The following is a 21777-nucleotide window of genomic DNA, read 5'->3' on the forward strand; positions in this document are numbered from 1 at the left end:
TAGGATTTTAGTCACATAAAAAATTGTATCAAAAATACGCTTACCGTTCCAAATGAAAAAAAAAATGTCGGACACTTATCTTAGGCTACAGAAAACTATATACATAAATTAAAAATAAGGTAGTATGGAATCGAGAAAACAGCAAATTAATAAAAATTAGTGAATTATTAGTTAGTTAGCTAGTTGCATTACATAGTTTCTGTAGTAGTATAAACTATACATTTATATAAAATGAATTAAATTAAAAAGCAAATAAATAGTCCAACTTGATCAATACGTGGTGTATACCTTCATTTAACGCATATTTAGTTTAGTTTTGTCAAATGTGAATTTTTATCTCTTTTAATACCATTTTTATAAGGAGAGATTTTCCTTTAGAACAATAAGGGCAATGTGGTCTAGAATTCGGCTTCTGTGAAAGTGAGGGGGAAAATTTTTTATCTGATTTAAATGATGAAATAATTGATTTCGATGACGATGATAGTGTTTTAGCCCTGTCAGTATATGGGGTAAGTTTTACCCAATCGCATTTTTAGATCTGTATGATAATTCGACAAAATCGACATTACTAAGATACAGCTAACGGTATATTTCCAGACACAAACTACAATCCAACAAATATTTTGTGGGGTAGCTCACACCCCAGTGCGTCTACCGAGGTTTAGGATAACTCCGCTTTACCAGTTGAAGTTGTGGAGCGACCCATCCAGTTCTCAGTCACTAGTAGAACGCTGCGTACATATCTGTCAGAATATCGAACTTAAATCATCTTCTGATGCTTTCGAAGCATCAGCCTATATGTTCTCTCGTCCATTTCTCTTTTCTTAGAGACTATCACCAAACCTTTACAAAATTGTTTGCGGATGGATATCGTTATTGTAGACTATTTACCGCTTATTGCAGGCGAAGAACTTCTACTCATTCATGAGATCCTCAATACACTGTAACAATTACGTTCTGGATATTGCAGAAGGCTTAACTAATACCTATCTATTGGGTTGAGGAATAAATTCGTAGGGCGTTTACCGAAGATTTTTATTCAAACAAACAGAAATAATTATATCAATAAGCTAATCAATTTTATATTTGCCGTTGCTGTTTACAACTTCTTCCCGTTAAGGATGGTTTGACCATGACGATCAGGTCTTTGAATAGGCTCATTATTTTTCTTTGGATGAAGAATTCGAATTCAGAAGGCCTTCCAAAGTCACCAATTTTGAGCAGGCCCCCTGAACATTGCATTTCTAAGCTTCAAAACTAATCAAAAATTAAGTAACTCAAAAATACAATTAACCCCTTAAGTGGAAATGACGAGTGTCGCCCGCAAACATTTTCTGTGCCAATCGACATTGACGGGCTATGCCCGCTACATATTTAAATGTTTCAAAAGCAGTAGTAGTAAATTTAATAAACTTAAAAACAACCGTTATAATATTTTAGTTTTATTTTCTGATAACACCCGCACAGAGTTGCATTAAAATGAAATAGTCTGAGCCCGCATGTTTCTTCGAAATTAAATCCTAAGGCAAAGGGTTAACATAGTTTTGTAGTGCAGAAAGTGCTATGGAATGAATACTTACCCTTTTCCAAACAGCATACAAATCGATGTGAAATATAAGCAGATATAAAAACGCTATGAACTTATTCCCCAACCCAATATATTTATGGGGGAAAAATTAAAATGCGTTGAAAATTAAATGAACAACGAAAAACTTATTAATTGTGCTTCAGATTTTTAAAACACAAATTAGAGACTGTTAAACTATTTTTTTAGCGATGTAAAATAGAAAAAACTTAGCAAAAAATGGTAAATTGAAAACTTTATCAAGAATCCAGTTTTAACTGTCAGGACTTGACTTGAATTTTTTATGATTTTTTTTAAACTGATATATCTTTAATGAAAAACATAAATACGGAATTCGGAATTTCAATCTCCGTCAAACATAAAAATAAAGAAAAAGTTTTTTCCAATACCGGTCGCCCCTCAGTAGGCAATGGCAAACCTCCGAGTGTATTTCTGTCACGAAAAAGCTGCTCATAAAAAATATCTGCCGTTCGGAGTCGGCTTGAGACTGTACGTCCCTCGATTTGTAGAACAACAAATGTATATAAAGGCTCTTTCAAAAGACGCTTCTACATGAATTTAAAATAAAACATGTAAACATTTAAATTCTTTCCGGTTTCACTATTTAAATGTTCACTATGAAGGCGTCCCCTTTAGGGAATAGAAGACAGTGGGACGCTGCACTGCAAATAAGGCTAATTGGCTGTTTGACAAAATGCAGATACATTGCGCGCACGTAGTGGAGTGCACGCAGAGACAAACGGCAGTCACAATCGAAGAACAGCGGGTCGTATGTGCATAAAAAGCAACCCATTTTATTTTACAGCAATTATAAAGACTAGTAGCCACATACCAATGCCAAGATAAAACCCAACACAATGAAGAAATTCATAGTAATGACAACGGCTATCCACAACGTCCAATTATTATTGAGGGCGATGAAAATTGCCAGTATCTCAAAACAGAAGTACTCCTGGAAATTGGTCGATTTTGCAAATTCATTATTATAATTATTAAAAATTATAACTCATTAAAATAAATGAACGGTTTAACAGAACACAAATTTAGTGAAGCGCATTATTTGTTACAATTATTTGCAAATAATAAAAGTACTTATGACATAAAAAAACAACAAAACAAAACTCAATGCAATTAAAATTAAGTATATAATTAATTACTCACTTCTGATGTGAAATAATATGACAAATTTCAATTTTTAATTGTATGTCATTAATATAGATTTTGCTATTTAATAATAAAATCCGCAAATTACAAAAAAACGATATCCGCATTTTTGTAACATGTATGTATGTATGGGTGTGCATCAAGTTAGGGTTGAACTAATAAAGAAAAAGAAAAATGCACAGTTATGTACTCAAATCCTTTTGAGTTCTTTTTATACTTCCAAGTTAGCTCGTTGGAAACGAGTCCAAAAGAAATTTGTATACTTCTCTTTGCATTCTTTCAATTTTTACTTCTGGATGCCTTCCTATTGTCCACATTATTCGTTAATTACAATTCAATTCCCTTGAATGTAGAGGAATGGAGAATTCTTTAACTCTTATCGCGCATTACATTAAGGCAGAATTATTTGATTTAGTTTATTAGGGCTTATCTATTTGCGGCAGAACAATTTTTGTTTTATAATTTTACATTTCATCAATAATGATTTAAATAAACCTAAACCTAGATCGCTTTAAAAATTCAATAACCTATTAATCACATACAATTTTTTAGATATCCATTGCATAGAGTTTTTCTCAAATGAGAGTTTTTTAGAGTCCATTTAAAATTACTTACTGTTGCATTTCTAATTTTATATTCTATCCGAATTGTAATCTTAGTACGTAAAGACGTAATACTCCATTGACGTGAAATAAATTATTATGAAGTTATAATTTAGCCGAATCGATAGTTCCCGAATAGAAACGGCGCGCACAAAACACAAAATGAATTTTTTTAATAGCGGTTGCTTCCTTGCAAGCAACGGTAAATTTCCGAGTGTACTCTGCCAGGGAAAACCTTCTGATAAAAACTATCTGCTGTAAGGTGAGGGAGAAAACCTGAAGGTACCTTCTTTGTGAAAAATATAAAGACTCACATCACAAATGGGAGGAAAAGAAGCTCAGTCAAAGAACTAGAAAAAGCGTAACCAACATATCATCTTCTTCAAAAGATGCTGAAAAAGTATTCAGAAAATTCAAAAAATGCGCAAAGTATGAATTTTCCATCAACTGCAACGATTTTATGTCAGTGTTTGTTCCAGCTCTAAAAAAAACTTCGAAAACCCTATTTTCGGTATAGCCATTAGAGCAGTCTTCGATTTTCCATTACCTTCTTCGGCAGCAGTATCGCTTTCTTTATGGACTGAAACGACGTGCTTTTTTTTTGTTTTAGCTCATTCGCAGCTCTCTACACCCTCGCCTGTTGCCTGGATTGAGGATTAAACTCATGAATTCACGTCTCGTTTCGTCTCCATTAATGATGCGTTTGGTGAATGTTGGGCCGGCTTCAGCCTTGGAAATCAGGTCTTTGGCGATATCAACGCGGTGCTTTTTTCTCATGAAATTCGTGTACTTTGAGATCAATTTGCAGCAACGCCCTGAACGGATTCAAAAGCAATATTAAAGTCCTCTATCTTAAGTTCTCTGATGGTTAATTTGCGGTTCACTTTATTGATGTTTTTATCATTTTTCGATGACTGCGGCCTGCCGCTACGTCCGTCATCCTAGGTGGACTCATGATCTTTTCTGAAGCGCCCATGCCACTTGGGCATGGCTGTTTTCTTTAGGTATCATTACCGAAGCAGTTTCTCAACATTTTTAAGGTTGTCCCACCATTGAATCCATTTTCAGCGGAAGGTGTTATACAAATAGGTTGTTACAAATTTAAATGCGTTTTTAAAACCGTAAAAAATCGAAAACACTGGAAACGGTGCGACTTTTACAAATAATTATTAAGCAATGGATATGCAAGTTTGGTAGAAATGATAATTTAGATAGAGTCGCTGAATGTGGAAATTTTCTTAAAAAAAAATGTTTGCGAAGTTTATAGAGGGCTTCGCCCACTTTATGGTCAACATCAACTGCGTAACGAGCAAGCAATTCGTGCAGTAATTGATCATTTTCGCACTAATTTTACTCAACAACCATCAACAATACAAAGAAACGCGCGTACCGTAGAGTACGCGAATTGTTGAAGAAGACGCCGAAATGCCGATTCGTCGCCGTTACCAAACAGTTGGCCTTTGTGGTTCGACTATGTGGAAAATTTTCCGTAAGGATATTGTCTTGTTAGCTGTTGTGGTTAGTGATGTAGTTCATTTCTGGTTAAATGCTTTATAAGGGACAAAGACAATCCTCAAAGCCGTTTGCAGGTCACAATAACATCTATTAAAATGTAGTGTTTGTTTCTTTCGAAATTAATAGGAAACTGCAGATGCGGTGAATGGTGAGCGTTTTCGAGCTATGCTGACAGAATTTTTTTTCCGAAAATTAATCGGTTAAACATTAACGATGTTTGGTTCCAACAGCAACAGCGGGCTTAACAATCGATCTGTTGGAATATTCAAGCCACCATTAAAGCCATACGGCTAGTTTTATTGGCAGTGTTCAAAAATTGTTCTGATCGAATGGGCCATGTAACTCGTAGCCGGATATCATTTTCAAAAGGTAAATGCCGTGAAATCATCTAACAGATTATAATAGAAAAATGTATTCCGATAATACATCTGTTTTGTGTTTTCATTTTTGGCGGCCGTCGTAGAAAAACTTCACTTCTTGGTGCGTGACTACCATTCGGAAGCTCTTCATAAAAACCATCTACTGTTTAGAGTCGGCTTAAAACTCCTCCATTTGTGGACAAACATTAAAACCACACACTGAAGGTGCAGCTTGACCAAATACTCACTAAAGGGTGTGAACGCCTACAGCTTTCGTTTTTTTCTACGAGAAGCTTGTTGTGCAACACTCGGAGTTTCGTCATTGTGCACGTTTTAGTTGAATGTAATTTGGGCAGACGGACGGAGGGAAATTTAGTTTTAACGTAGTGGCATAACCTTAATAACCTGGGGAGTAATGCATCAACTATGGTTTAGCGAGATTAATTTTGTATTATTATTATTATTATTGAGATACACTCATTTACCTTAAAATGAATGTGGCAGAGAGCAGCCAGCCTAGCTTTGAAACATATAAATTTTAGTTCGAGTTATCATGGACATGGACGAAAGGACAGGTAGCTAAGTCGACTCCTCCCATCATTGTCAGTCATTTACTGCATAATACAAATTTTAAACGCTTGTCCATATGTATGTAAGCGCGGCTATAAGAATATATATGAAATACGCAGCTACTAGCTGAATGTATGAACACCTCCAATGGTTTTATTCTGCCTTTTTCATCAATAGCCGCAATTATATAAAATATTTTAAATAAAGCTATCATCAGCGTAATTTTGTTTTTGTGTATTTGGGTAATTCAGGCCAGATTATATTATATAATTGTCAAGTAAAAATCATTTTTTTAACTGTATGTGTTTGTTTAACAGTAATTTTCATAAAACATAAAATGGCAATTATTGGCAGCTGGTTTGCATTCCTTCCATTACCACAAAATTTATGTAGCATAAATTACTTTTGGAACTTTTTTTTTTGTACCCGCGCGCACTTGTGCACAAGGTTATATGTAAACTTTCGTACATTTATACATTTGCTTACAGGCGTGCTTTTCCAATACCCATTCATATAATTTGTGCACCACGTTTTGCCGCCTCAAAAATGATTCAATTCTAGCACATAAATGATTTAAGCCTTCCGCAAAAAAGAAAAGCCCACACTCACACAAAAACGTTTAAATGGTTGTGGCAGAAACAGCAAACATTTTGCAAAAAAAACAAAAATATGGTGAAAGTGTTATTTATACAAACATGCCAATGTTGCCACGACCACTTTTGCTCTTTATCAATAAAAAGGGTAAAATTTAATTTTATCTCAATTGATCGAGTTAGCCGCTTTTCCATTCATAGGATAACTTTCGTGATGGGATTTCCCTGTTTCCGCTCTTTCCGACCATACTGAATGTACATTAATTTCAAAATTTTTCCACTTTTGCAGTTGACAGTTTAAGGGATTACATGGGCATCAGTTGATCCGTTTGTGGTGTAATTGCTCAAGAGGCCTATTTTCAGTGACGCTGTGTTTGCTTTTTACAATTGAAGTTTTACACACTGTTCCCTTTTCAATGAAGGCGACAGATGACAATAATAATAAATAAACTTACTTAATGATGGTCAATATATAGGAAAAGTAACATTTTATTTTTAAAAAGCGACGAACCACCAGAGTTACAGCTATTGTGTGCAACCTTGCCCAAAAGTATTAGGCATCCCACTATGATAAAGGGTGTTTTTTTTAGAGGTTAGGTTTTCAAGATGAAATAAAACGTATATAATTTAATGTTATGGCCAAGAATTTAGCTTTATTATAAAGATAAGGGTTTGCCATTATGTTTTAAAAATGATTTCGGGCAAGTGGCCGCCGCGGCTGACTCGAATAAATTCCAGCCGAGAGGCCCAATTTTCGACCACTTTTTGCAGCAATTGGGGCCGTATGTCATCAATAACCCGCCGAATATTATCTTCCAAGACGTCAATCGTCTCGGGCTTATCTGCGTAGACAAGCGACTTCACATAGCCCCACAAGAAATAGTCCAGCGGTGTTATATCGCACGATCTTGGAGGCCACGCCACAGGTCCACGGCGCGAGATAATGCGCTCACCAAAAGTTTCCTTCAATAAATCGATTGTTGCGTTGGCTGTATGGCATGTAGCGCCGTCTTGTTGGAACCAAAGGTCGTCCACATCAACATCGTCCAATTCAGGCACGAAAAAGTCATTAATCATGGCTCTATAGCGCTCTCCATTGACTGTAACATTATGGCCGGCTTCATTTTTAAAGATATATGGACCAATGATTCCCTCTGCCCATAGAGCACACCAAACAGTGACTTTTTGAGGATGTAACGGCGTCTCAGCAATGGCTTGTGGATTATGTTCACTCCAAATGCGACAATTTTGCTTATTGATTTACCCATTCAACCAAAAGTGAGCTTCATCGCTGAACAAAACTTTCTTGTGAAAATCGGGATCGGTGGCCATCTCGTTTTGGGCCCATTCACCGAACGCGCGACGCGCTTGATGGTCGTTCGGCTTCAATTCTTGCACGAGTTGGATTTTGTAAGCCTGCAAACCAAGATCCTTCTGCAAAATCTTCCATAAAGTGGATGGGCACATCTCCAATTGCTGCGCGCGATGGCGGATGGACTCATTCGGGTCTTCTTCGATACTCTGCTCCACAGCAGCAATAGCGTCTTCGGTGCGCACTAGAGCAAACGTGGTGCGAAACTGATCCATGGTTAATCGAATTAGTGACTCTGATGGACGATTATGTCGACCGAATATTGGACGCAGCGCGCGATGCGTCGCGCGAACCGAACCATTATTTTCGTAATAAATTTGCACGATTTGCAAACGTTGTTCAGGTGTAAGTCTATTCATTATGAAATGGCAAACCAAACTGAGCATAAATCAAGTGACAGCTGTCAAAAACACCATCTACGAAAAAAGTAGTGCCAACTTGAAAACCTAACCTCTAAAAAAAACACGCTCTACAAGAAATTTCAAATGTAGCCACCAAAGTGACCGCTGCTTTTTGCAAATGCGTCACTATTTAAGCAAAGATTACAACAACAAATTGTATTATAGGAAAAGCCATGCATTTTTAAAGTTATACTAAAAATATTGTGGCATTCTAAATTAGGTAGTCAATGTATGAATATTCTTTAGTAAAAAATTATCTTAGATATACATTTGAGAGAATCCAAAATTCAAGCGAGGAAGGAAAATCTCAGCCTGAGATTCGCAATTTAGTAGGATGTTCGCAGTGCGTAAACGAATTACAGAGAAAAAATCTCGCCATAATAAATCAAAAGGTGTAAGCAAACGCTTTACTAGTGTACGAAAAGACCGAACACGCCAGTCTCTCAAGGATCATAGAAAATGCTCTTCCGCCCTTAAAGCTGCCTGTAGGAAGAAATTATTGAAAAATCCGTTAGTGCAAGAAGAAAGCTTCTGAAAGCAGGTTAAAAAGTATGCATGGTCCGAAATATGCCGGGGCTTTCAGAAAAAGATCAGAAAAAAGCTTTTTGAGTGGGCTCTCAGATACTAACGTTGACTAGCAGGGATATTGATCAACTGTTCTGTGGCTTGCTGATTCGAACTTCGAAGTAGACTTAGTTCACATAATTTTAATATAACATATCAAGAAATCTAGCTTCTTAAACAAATAAATAATTGGCCCAATTGGCTGAGTTTCTCCTCTTATTTGTGGCGTACGTCTGTTGCGTGATATTCTTTCACAAATGGAGAAACCTACTGTTTTAAGCCGCCTCTGAATGGCAAATGGGTATTATGAAGAGCTCTTTCATGGCAGAAATACATTCGGAAGTAGTTTGTATTAAGTTTTAGATGAGTTGTGTGGGTTATTGGGTCAAAAACAGCTAATCACCCCACTTTTTCTTGGTAACTGTTTTACAGTCCACATTTCTTTTCTCTATAGCTTTGCTTAACTATTGTGCAATATTTTCAATAAGTTTGATATCACTGGACTGTGAAGGCTAATCCAACATTTCAATCGGATTTTGCTGTTTCTACTCTATACATATTCCGCTTCCATTCTTGGTGTCGTTGTCCGCACTCGTTCGTTGCGAATTGATGTCGTTAGCTACATTTTGGCCAAAATCCATTAGAACTGCATTTTTAATCCTTCAGACCTATGATTAAAGTACCTGGGAAAATTTGAAATCAACATTGTTTTATAAGTCTAAACTTAGTTAAACTGTTAATTTTTTATATTTTATTTCATAATTTTCGAGTTCTAGCAAAATTTACACATTTTATAAATTCACTTTTTCAATGAAAACAAAAAAAGGAAACTCCTCTGTAAAATTAAAGCATACTATATTATTATTTTTACAATATTTCAGCAACACTTATTTAGGTGAACTGGAAATTTACAAAAAATATCTCAACTGCATGTCTCGTTTTCATAAACAACAGGTTGACTATTAGAATGACAAGAAATTGTGAGGTAGGGGTACTTTAACGATCGAGATAATATATATTGCAAGGAAAGAGAAAAAACCCACAATTGAGCAATACAACCTAATAAATGTAAATAAAATTCTATCTACCGATAAGTTCAACTAATGCTTCCGGATCTGAAACGGTAAACGAAATGAATAATATCTCAGGAGCAATTCAAAACTAGCAATTCCCATGGATTACTTGAAGTAACAAAAACTGTTTTTCATTTGCAAATAGAAATAAGAAATCTGTGTTGTTTCTATAAATATGTCGTTCGGTAAAGCTTATACCTTTTACTATTACTTATCTAAATTTGGCCGTAGTGCAGTTCAATTCACTTATAAAGCGTGAAAAAACCCCTGCTGAATAAATACTAAAATATTAAAACTTGGTCAAGACATGGAATTACATTAATACATGTTTGTGCTTCGAATTTTTGTGACAAAGTGTCAGCTGGTATTTCACTGGTTTTTCGAATTAATTAATTAGTGCAAAATTTTGGGACAATCGCCCCCTAATGTACTTATCCAGTTTTTCGAGTTTTGCGACCACCAAAAATGAACTGGCTGAAGTTTTATATAGAGGGTTTTTTGATTGTTGGAAAGCGGACAACATAAAATTTGCAACAATGTTTTCTGTGACAGCAAATGTACCAATTAAAGGTTTTTTGTTGTAAGTTTGGAGTGGAACGACAATTGCGAGTACTTAAATTTATTTTTGCAAAGACTATTTAACTCAGGAAGATAAAATATAAGAAACGGTTGAAACACTAGAAGAAGTCGCCCTCTGCATCACTGGTCGGAACATGCGTGGGACTTAACTTCTTTAGATTTGTTTTACCAGCAATGGTTAAAGTCACAAACTTATGCCATTTTAAGTAGAAGGAACTGCGTCCTAGGAAGACAACACTTGACAAAGGATGACCTTATTTATTTAATTATAGATTAATGAGCAAAGAGGATACTCACAGACTATATGATAGATACATACAGGCGAAGATAAGAGTGAGTACCTTCTTTATACCCTTTGAGTAAGAAAAACCAAAGTCTATAGAAGAAGGATATGCATTAAATTGAGCTAGCGGGTTCCGACAGGGACAACAGCAATATTCAAAAAAACACAATCCATTACACGAGTGATGCGGGAGGGATCATTAAAATGAATTTTCATGAGCAGATATGGATTGAGAGCGCACATATATCAAACACAAAGTACATCGATAACGGAACATGCCTAGATTCTATGGACATGTTATTTACTAGTAATCGACAAAAGCGATGGAACGCAAAGTGTGTGAAAATTTTATCTGCAAATTCCGCTTTGCACGAAATCATAGTTAGATATTAAATCCGTAAATAAAGCCAATTTCATACATATCAAAAACACTTTTTTGTGTCTTTCCGATTGGAAAACGCTTTTTATAAAGAGCGAAAGCACCACATAAATTGATTAAATTGCTTTGACACAGAAGCAACCGCTCGCAGTTTTATTTTAATCAATAAATGTCCATGATACACTGCTACCTCTGAATGTACAAGAATATAAAAGGGACGCACCATGGCGTATGAGTGACATCAGAAATTGCGTGTTATAAGCTTTTACTTTTATTTTTGTTATTAAACGCTTTAGCTATATAATTAAAAGCCGTAAAATAAGCTATCAAAAGCCACAATCAAAAGTTAAAATACGAAATTATGCGATACACACATTTGCTTTGTAAATATGGACAACCAATCTCACGAGACCTTTTTTTCACTTTCACACAATAATTTGCAAAATTTTACACATTTTTATGTAGATGTGCCACTTTTATGGCAATATCATACACCAAGTCAATACTATATAAATGTACCATACACAAATGTATCATAAATTATATATACGTATGCATGTACAATACATTAATGTTTCTTACCTACTGGAACCGTCACTCATACGCCCTGCGCGCCACAAAAGCGCGGGCTAACATAGTACAAGTATGAAACCAGAAGTGTCGTGAAATGAAAATTGTCAACTTCATCATTTTATGGGAGTTTTACGATCTTTGTTACCATTGCAAACAAAAAAAATTAATACAAAAAAATTCAGCTTACAAGTACAATTTAACACTTGGGAAAAGAGTTTCATGCTGTCCACCATTGAGTGCCTACATAAATTTAACCTTAAACCTTCACATTGAATTTACATAATTTTAACACAAATAATAACAGGATGAAATGACAGCGCAAATAGTAGCAGCTATCGGCAGTAAATAGCGATATAAATCAGCGGGATGGTAACGAAGCGCAAAAACATTCATAATCCTTTTTATGTTCATCGCATTCCAAGTTACTTACAAATCGACAAATTCGTTCCCACCCTCACATCCATAAACGTGGTTGATCACGCAGTTGTTGGCTCGTTGGGATTCCATAAGATGCGCTGGAATGAAAATATTGGCGCTTAAAGTGTTCTTGCGGTTTTGACACTGCTGCGACTGTACGTGTTTCTTTTTGTTGTATTTGTTTTACAATAATTCTTCTTTACTCCTTTTGGGGAATGTAAGCATTTGACGCGTTCGCTTCGAATTTATATGCATACGCTTGTGAGTGTATAAATTTGTATAATATTTTTATATATTTAATATTTGTTGTTGTTAAATTTGCTGCTCTACGTGACTTCAGATTTTATGGTTTCGCAATTGAAAAAGTTATAAAGCAAACATTTTAAATATTTCAATAAAAAGTTATTGAAAATTATGTATCTTTTTTGTTGTGGCTTCCTAATACATATTTTTGCCTAATCCCCAACCAAATCATTTCATTTTAACTTTTAAATTTTATTTAACATTTTTTTTATTTTTTATTGCATCCATAAATAAATGCCTGTCTTTTTTGTGGCAGCAGTTCGTTCAATATGGTTACGACTTTTTGGTGCTTTACATATCCGGCTTGTCAATTCCTGTCATGTTCTCTCCCCCATCATATTTTCTAATGCCTTTATATACACAAAGATAAGAAATCGTATATTTAGCATATATTCCCTCAAAGTTTGCCAAAACTTCCTTTGCACAGTTCACATATAATAAATATAAATTTTTCGTTGATTTCGTTTATTGAAGTCCTATGCAACTTAGTGCCGTCAATCTTCATTTAACTTTACTTTGGTTATTTTAGTTGCGAGGCAAAAGTTTAGTTTTACTCAATTGTTTGCAAAATCAGCCCAATCAATTTGATTGTCAGTATAGGCGTTGCATTCATTTAAAATTTTCGGTTGAAGTTTTGACTTTGAAGTTTATCTTTTGCTGATTGATTGAAATTATGCAAATTTCTCACAAGAATTGTACGATTTTTTTTTTTTATGCATAAAGAGATATGTGGGATTTTAACGTATTTTCGATTTTGTATTTATATGCAAATACGTTTTTAATTATTTTATTATCTGACGATATGAGTGCATCGCTCCAGGCTTATATTTTAGTCGGAGTGAAGTGCAATGTAGAGTAACACTTACAAATTTGAAACAAAATTCTTTTAAAGCACTGAGTGGATGGTTGCAACTTTAATTTGCGATCAAAATGATTGTCCCTTACGATGGAATGCACACCCATAGTTAAAAGTACTTACAAAAAGCTGAATTTCTCACAATGTTTACTAGAGAGCTTTTGTTTATTAAAAATGTTGTTGTTGTTGAAATCTGTAGAGCATACAAAACTAACAAGCGCAAATTCAATGAAAATAATGGTATATTTCACATTAAAGCAAGCGCCTGAATTTATGCCTCCTATCGTCAAAAGTATTTGCACAGCATTAAAAAGCAATTTGCCTGTGAAATTAAATGCTATTTTAAGATCTTTCATTAAAATGCTATAAGAATATTAAATGCTATTCCATTTAATTGACTTTGGCATCGATTACTGCTTGCAGTTGGGAAGGAATGGAATCAATCAATTTGTGTACAAATTTAAATGCCAGCTCCTCCCAAATTTTCGTAGTTTCTTCGATTGTAGAGATCTTAAGGTCTTTATTTGAAAAAGATAAATGTATATATATACAATGGGTAATTATAAATAGTAGAACGTACGACTATCAGTAGAAATAATTTAAAATAAGTATGTGATCGCACATTTTCTGCATTTTTAATTCTGAGGATTCTTTTCAAGTGTAACAATACTAAAATTCCGTACGCATAAAATGTTATTATATAAATTCAAAAGTGTTGTTATGGTAATTCATTTAAAATCATTTTCTTATAGTTGAGGCAGCAGGATAAATATTTATGCAAAGCTTTTTAATCACAGCCATTTAAGATATTTATAATATTAGATAAATCTAACTTGACCGAAGTGTTCTAAGCGAAAATTTGTATAAATTATGGAGCTGCCCATGATGTCGATTATATCATGCCCTTTCCTATTCTCATTGGTTGTTCATTGTAAAAGACCAAACATTCTGAATAATGTTTATATCTATTGAGTTGTCCGAAATGTAATTGCCGATTGTACATATAGACGGCGTTGATAATTGTTTTGAACGGTTTGTGACTATTTATTTCAGTTTTTTCTTTTGACAGTTGTTAGCTGTCACGTATTGCGCATAATTTTGTTTATATTTTTTTGTTTGGCGTCAATTTTAATATGGAGCCCATAAACGAGCATTTTCGTCATATTTTACTTAATTATTTCCATAAAGGAAGAAGCGCAGAGAAGGTTGCTAAAAAGTTGCGTGATTTGTATGGTGATGAAGCCTTAAAAGAAAGACAGTGTCGAAATTGATTTATCTAATTCCGTTTTGGAGATGTTTCACTTAAAGATGAGCCACGTTCAGGTCGGCCAAGTGATGTCGTTATCAAGGCTTTAATCAAATTGGATTGTTATGTAACTTTGCGTGAGATTGGAGAGAAGTTAAATATACCAAAATCAAACTTTCATGAGATACAAAGAGTCTTGAACTGGTAAAAAAGCTTGATATTTGGGTACCACATGAATTGAAAGAAATTCATTTAACAAACTGAATTAACGCTTGTGATATGCATCTTAAACGCAATGAAGTCGATCCATTTTTGAAGCGGATTATCACTGGTGGTGAAAAAAAAAGATTTTTTATAATAACATCAATCGCAATCGATCATGATCCAAGCATGATAAAGCGCTACAAGCCACTTCAAAGGCTGCTATTCACCAAAAGAAGATTATGCTGTCAGTTTGGTGGGACTGGAAGGGTGTGGTATATTTTGAGCTCGTTCAGAGGAACCAAGCGATTAATTCGGATGTCTACTGCCAGCAAGTGGACAAATTTAGTACAGCCATCAACGAGAATCAACCAGATTTGATCAAATGTAAAGGTGGCATATTTCATCAGGACAACGCTAGACCGCGTACATCTTTGGTCAGTCGCCAAAAGCTGAGAGAGCTTGGCTGGGAGCTTTTAATGCATCCACCATATATCCCAGATTTTGCATCGTTGACTACGATTTGTTTCGGTCTTTGCAGAACTGCTTAAATGGTAAAACTTTCGGCAATGATGAGACTATAAAATCGCACTTGGTTTAGTTGTTTGCAAAGCTTCATGTAGCTTATTCGTTGCGTTTTCGATAGCGTTATCGATTGCAAGCATAACAGTGTCATCCGCAAATGTTGCAGTTACTTGCTGATTTGCCCATGGTAGGTCGTGGTTCTACAGCAGATATAGCAGAGGACCCAAATTGCTTCCCTGTGGAACGTCTGCGCTTATATTTTTTAGAGACGAATATGCACTTTCCAGTTTGACACAAAAGTAACCATCAGTAAGATACTATAGTATCTGACAGTATTGCGTGAACAGTACGGACTTGAACTTTCAGAGGATCCCTTCAGTGTTGGAAAGCGCACTGAAAAAAGAAACTTGACGACCTCGATTTAAAACACAAAAACCTAGATTACCTGATTGGACGGCGCTCTAAATTATCAACTTTCAACAAATTACTTATTTACAAACAAATTTTGAAGACTCTTTCGATCTATCGCATCCAATTCTGGATATGTGCAAGCAAAAAATACATAACTTCCATTTCCAAGGTTCTACGAAACATAGTAAATACACAAAAGCTCGTCTAAACCCGTTTGTTGTGCCAGGTTGTGACGAACAAATTTCCCACAGCTCGCAACCAGCATCTACAAACCATGTCAAGGTGGCTGTATTCAGCTTACTTCAGCTGAATGCTACACAAAGACGGTTAAAGCACATAACAGTTGTGAGCCTCATGCAAAGCGAGTAGCATACAAGTTATTTATACTTATATTACTTTAGTATATATATTTGATATATAAAATGCTTACTTTGAAAATATATTACAAAAAATAAAAATTAATTCAAATTGCTTTTTTAGTAGTTAGTAAAGATTTACTGTAAACGCAAAGTGCCCAACTTTTCTTCCAAGCTCTTCTAGTCAACCTTCCCACGGCATTCGGTTTTACGTTACCGGATCGGCCCGTATTTATATCCGGCCAAGGCCTGTCACTCCGTCAGCATTCCCCGTAATTGCATGGTGAATGTTATGCTGCTACAACAACAACAACATTATTTCCAACAGGTCTCTTTAAGGCTCAACATTTCAGTACTCAACTCATGTATGCGCTTCGGCACAGCAACATTGGAGAAAATTCGCAATTCGAACCTCCAGGACTCAAGAACAACAACTAACTAGATGAAGGGAAATAATCAAACACAAGCACCCAGAACTGCCGAATGGAATGGCTGTTGCGTTCATTTAGTTTAGTAAGAGCTTTCTAATGGACTATGAATAAGTTCGTGCGGTTTTTTTTTCGAAATTTGAAACTTTATTGACGTAAAATGGTTACAAATTTAATATTCAAAATATTGTCCATCGCTTACTACTACTTTTTCCCATCTTTCTGGCAATTCACGGATTCCCTTTGTGAAAAATTCGGTCGGTTTTGCCGCAATCCACGAATCGATCCATTTTTTGACTTCATCGTAATTACGGAAGTGCTGGTCAGCCAGGCCATGTTGCATCGATCGGAAGAGATAGTAATCGGATGGCGCAAGGTCTGGACTATACGGCGGGTGGGGTAGGACATCCCATTTGAGCGTTTCTAAGTATGTTTTGACCACTTGTGCAACATGTGGCCGAGCATTGTCATGTTGCAAAATAACTTTGTCGTGTCTATCGGCGTATTGCGGCCGTTTTTCTCGCAGTGCTCGGCTCAAACGCATCAATTGTCGTCGGTAGACATCCCCCGTAATCGTTTCTTTCGGTTTCAGTAGCTCATAATACACAACACCCAGCTGGTCCCACCAGATACACAGCATAACCTTCAGGCCATGAATATTCTGCGCCGACGTCGATGTTGAAGCATGGCCAGGGTATCCATACGTTGCCCGACGTTTTGGATTGTCGTAATGGACCCACTTTTCATCGCCAGTCACAATTCGATGCAAAAAACCCTTTCTTTTGTGCCGTTGAAGCAGTTGTTCGCATGCCATAAAACGGCGTTCAACGTCTCTTGGCTTCAATTCATACGGCACCCAATGGCCTACCTTTCGGATCATTCCCATGGCTTTTAAACGTTTGGAAATGGTTGATTGATCAACTCCCAAAGTTTTTGCAACCTCTTCTTGCGTTTGAGCCGGATCTTGATCGAGCAATTCCTCCAATTCGGTATCCATGAACTTTGGCGGCGCACCCTCGCGTTCTTCGTCTTCCAAGCCAAAATCACCACTTTTAAAGCGTGCAAACCACTTCTGGCACGTTCGCTCAGATAGAGCATGCTCACCATAAACTTCCACCAAGATACGATGACTTTCGGCTGCTTTTTTCTTCATATTAAAATAATGAAGAAGAATTCCCCGCAAAAACACATTATTTGGCACGAAATTCGACATTTTCAAGTGTGGTAAAAATATTGTTGTTTACGCTTCAAATAAAAAACTTATACTGACGTTTGTGCCTTACGACAGTAGCTCTCCAATGAATGTTTGGAAATGTGGATCGATGGAATAATAATCAAGTTACGCCATCTGTTGTAAAACCGAAACGAACTTATTCATAGTCCTATTAATTGACCTAATTTATTTATACTCGTTTAGAAACTTTTTACTATAGCCTTTTGTCCTTTACTAAGAAAATTCTTCTGGTTTGCTAATAAAAAAAAAATCCCATCACTCCATATGCTTCGGGGCAGAGTAAATTAAATTGCGAGCACAAACATATGAAGTCATTATTATTTTTAATTTGTTCTCTTACGCAAGTTGTTGAAGCCTCACACGGAAGCTCTCTCACACAAAAAAAAAAAAATTTCAGATGCACACACTCATATACACAAAATACTATCTACGTGCTGGGTTTGCTTAGTAAATAAAGTAATGAAACAATAAAAAAATACTTTAATACTTCCGTAGTGCCAGCGCCGTACAACTTTAATTTTACACAACACCGAAGGCAGTCGATGCACAAAGGCAGTCGGTGTTCAAAATCTAAAAGACTAAAGGCCATGTTTTTACCAACCTAGAAGAATAAACTTCGAAATGTTAGCAGCAAAAAGGAGATGTGGCAAAAACAAAAAAATTAAGAAACTCAACAAGCTGCAGTAACTCAATATTCATAAATGCAAATTCAAGGCGGATTTATTATAGGTGATGCTATCCACCCAGCTGATTATTTCGCCATAAATATGGGTAATGTCAAAATGATTTGTTGTGTTCGCATTTGTATGTTTACTTTGACATTCGAGTGTTGGAAATATTTACTTAACTAATACATATGTAAGTATCAGCACCGCTGAAGCCGAATGGGTTGGTACGTGGCTACCATTTGAAATTCAGAGAGAATGTAGGTTCGAATCTCGGTGAAAGATCAGAAAATTAAGAAAAAGTTTTTTCTAATCGCGGTTTCCCCTCGGCAGGCAATGACAACCCTCCGAGTGTATTTTTGCATTGAAAAAGCCTGTGATAAAAAAATATATGCCATTCGGAGTCGGCTTGAAACTGTAGGTCCCTCCATTTGTAGAACAACGTCAAGACGCACAATAGAAGAAAAAGCTCGGCCAAACTCCCAAAGAGGGTGTACGAATTATGTATTAAAAGGTTATATCTCTTGAGAGACAAATAACCACAGAGAACTGTAAGTGAGCGAATTATGTTATGGCGAAAATAAAAATTCTTGAGAGCTTTTGGTTTTCGACTCAAACGTTTATTAACTCAGTATAGCTTGAATTCGGTCTTAAGACTACCTGTATAATTTTATTTGGCATATGCAAATGCCCTCTTGTTTACGCTTAATGTTGCCAGCTAAGCATTTTGCAACGGAAGCGACGGCGACGCTTACGTTGCTCAAGCTTTTGCAACCTGATCCCTTTTTAAATACTTCTGCAAGATTATGCTGATATCGTCATTATCAGCATTCCCATGCACAAGTATATTTGGTTGTGTAACTCCTCCCCCTTTTGATGAGGGATTCTCCTGGATTCCTCTTTTACATTTTTTATAGGTATATATTCCTATGAAGAGGAGTACAAGAGCTATTGACATTATACCGAAGCTGTTGGAGATTACGGTTTGTGTTCTGATTTCTTTTATAGCTTTAGTGTTTTTAATTTCTTCTAATATGATTTCTTTGAATGTCTGTTTTTCAGTAGAATTAAATGAATTTTCTTCTTCTTCTTCACCAGCGAATGATTGTATATATATTTCTTAGTTATTCTTATAATAGGTTTGGTCTATTAAAATTGTACAATTTGAAAATTCTATTAGGAAGTTTCCTTTTAATATTTCGCTGTTGGTGGTTTCGTTACAGTTATATTGGATTATGTTATTGTCTGCATTACTTATCAATAATGTGCCTTCATTTATTAGTTTTGTCTTAAACTCTAAGTCTTCTACCATTTTACAATTTTTCTTAGTAATACAGTTTGAACTGAGTTTCAGCTCTTTTATTGTCTTATTTTCTTCATATGTGTAAGTTTTGTTCTCAATTTTTACTATCCTTTCGGGACTCATGTCGATTCTTTTATATCTTCGGTTTGTTATTGGGGTTATTATAGTTATTGTGGTTGTTATGATGTTAGTTGGTATTTTGATTGCAATGATTATGTTATTTTCGTGAGTCATGACTCCCATGCGGATTAGTTTAATTTTGTAGAAATCTATGTTATAGAGTGTAAACTCTTCTTTTGTTAGTATTGAAGGATGAAAAAGGTTATATTTGGCTGACGCTATTGTGTCCAAAATGGTGTCTACCTTATCATGTAAAAATTTCAATTTCAATAACTGATCGTGGTACATTATGTTTGCTTTGATCATGTTATTGAATGTTTCTATATTGTTAAGGGTATTGGTTATTTTTTCCCTGTCATCTAGTATTGCTTCTTTTAAGGTGTTAATGGATTTTTGTAAATCATTGTTAATTTTTACTTGTTCGTTAATGTTTTTTATTATGTTATGTTCGTTTTCTTGATTATTAAGAAGGTGGTTCATAATGGTCTCCCTGTCGTCATCATCCATGAGACCAGTGAGCCATTTCTGAGCTTTTCCTATTGCGTTAATTAGACCGCGTTTCTGTCTTGTTAATGGGTTCGGGGTTATTGATCTTATTTTAATTTTTATGGTTTCTATTTCGATATCTAGCCTATGCCTATTTTGTTTAACAAGAATTTTCGTGTTGTTTTGGATTATATTAGTTAATTCTAATATTTCCATTGGGTTGATAATGTGCAAAACCATTTTCGACTCGCTCACCAGTTCCGCTGTACTCTCCCCCAAAGATATGAATCCGGCTTCAGCCCGGATTGGTGTTATATTGATCATTGCTGTCGACAGCGTTGGCAACAGGCACATGATGAGAATTGTAATTGTTATCTGAAAATTTTGTAGGTCTTTTAATGTTTGTTGTATGGATATTCTGTAAATTTGCTTTCCTGAATTTCGGTTCTTCTTTGTGTCTTAGGTTTTTATAATTTTTTATAAATCCTTCTGTTCTATTTTCTATGTAAGTTTCCCTATTTTCATTTAGTTTCTTTATTTTCTCGGTTTTTTGTGCTGACATTCTGTCGTACAATTTCTGATGATCTACTTTATGATTTTGTATTTCAAACGGTGTGGATTTTGTGGTGGTGTGGTAAGTGTTATTGTAGAAGTATACAGCTTTTGTCATTTGTTCAATTATGGGTCTTTTCTCTTCTATGTTTAGGGTGCGGATTTTCTCCGTCAATGTATTGTTAAGCCTTTCGACGTCACTATTCCCGGTGTGACTATTTGGTTTGGTTGAGTGGTATTCTATACCTTCCTTTTCTAAAAATTCTTTGACGTTTAAACTATTGAATTCGTTGTCGAAGACAAACTTTTGGATTTTCCCTTTTATTGATAGGAATTGTTGGATATGTTCTACTATTGTAGTGCTGTTCCTATCGGTTAATGGCAAACAAGTGGCGTGTTTTGAAAATTTATCGATAAATATTATAAAAGATTGCTTCGAGTTTACGTATGTGTCTACATGTACTATCTCGTTGCATGTTTTTGGTGTTTCTGTTATGTGGAAATTGTTCCTAATGGGTTTTCTATCGTATTTGCCACCACTGCAAATGTCACAATTATTTATTATTCTGTGGATGTGGGTCTTAAGGTTGGGGTGGTAAATTTCGAGTTTAAGCCTCTGATAAGTGGCATCTATCCCGCAATGGCCACTTTCATTTTTATGAAATAAAGCTATTTGGGTGTGTAATTCATCTTCGGATTCGATATCCCTAGCGAACCTGGTGCATTTTACGAACTTTACCTTCGGGTTGGAGGTATATTCTTTTTCTAGTATTTTCTGGAATTGGTAAAACTCATGGTCGCTAAGGTGTGAGAAAACTCCTATTTTTCCTGTTGTTATTTCTCGTCGGAGGGTGTTTACTGCTTGATTATCTTCCAAGTCTTTTTTGCTAATGTAAATTCTTTTTTTTCCGAACACCTGTACGATGGCCTCAGGTTTTCTCTCCGCAAAAATTGGCTGTACTTTGAATCTGTTAACGGCTGTTTCTAGGATAGGCATGTCGAAACCCTGATCTTCTTCTTTAGAGTGAACCGTTTGAACGGCTAAGGACCTATTGTCTTCCT

Source organism: Anastrepha ludens, chromosome 4 (assembly GCF_028408465.1).
Source record: "Anastrepha ludens isolate Willacy chromosome 4, idAnaLude1.1, whole genome shotgun sequence".
Lineage (NCBI taxonomy): Eukaryota > Metazoa > Arthropoda > Insecta > Diptera > Tephritidae > Anastrepha > Anastrepha ludens.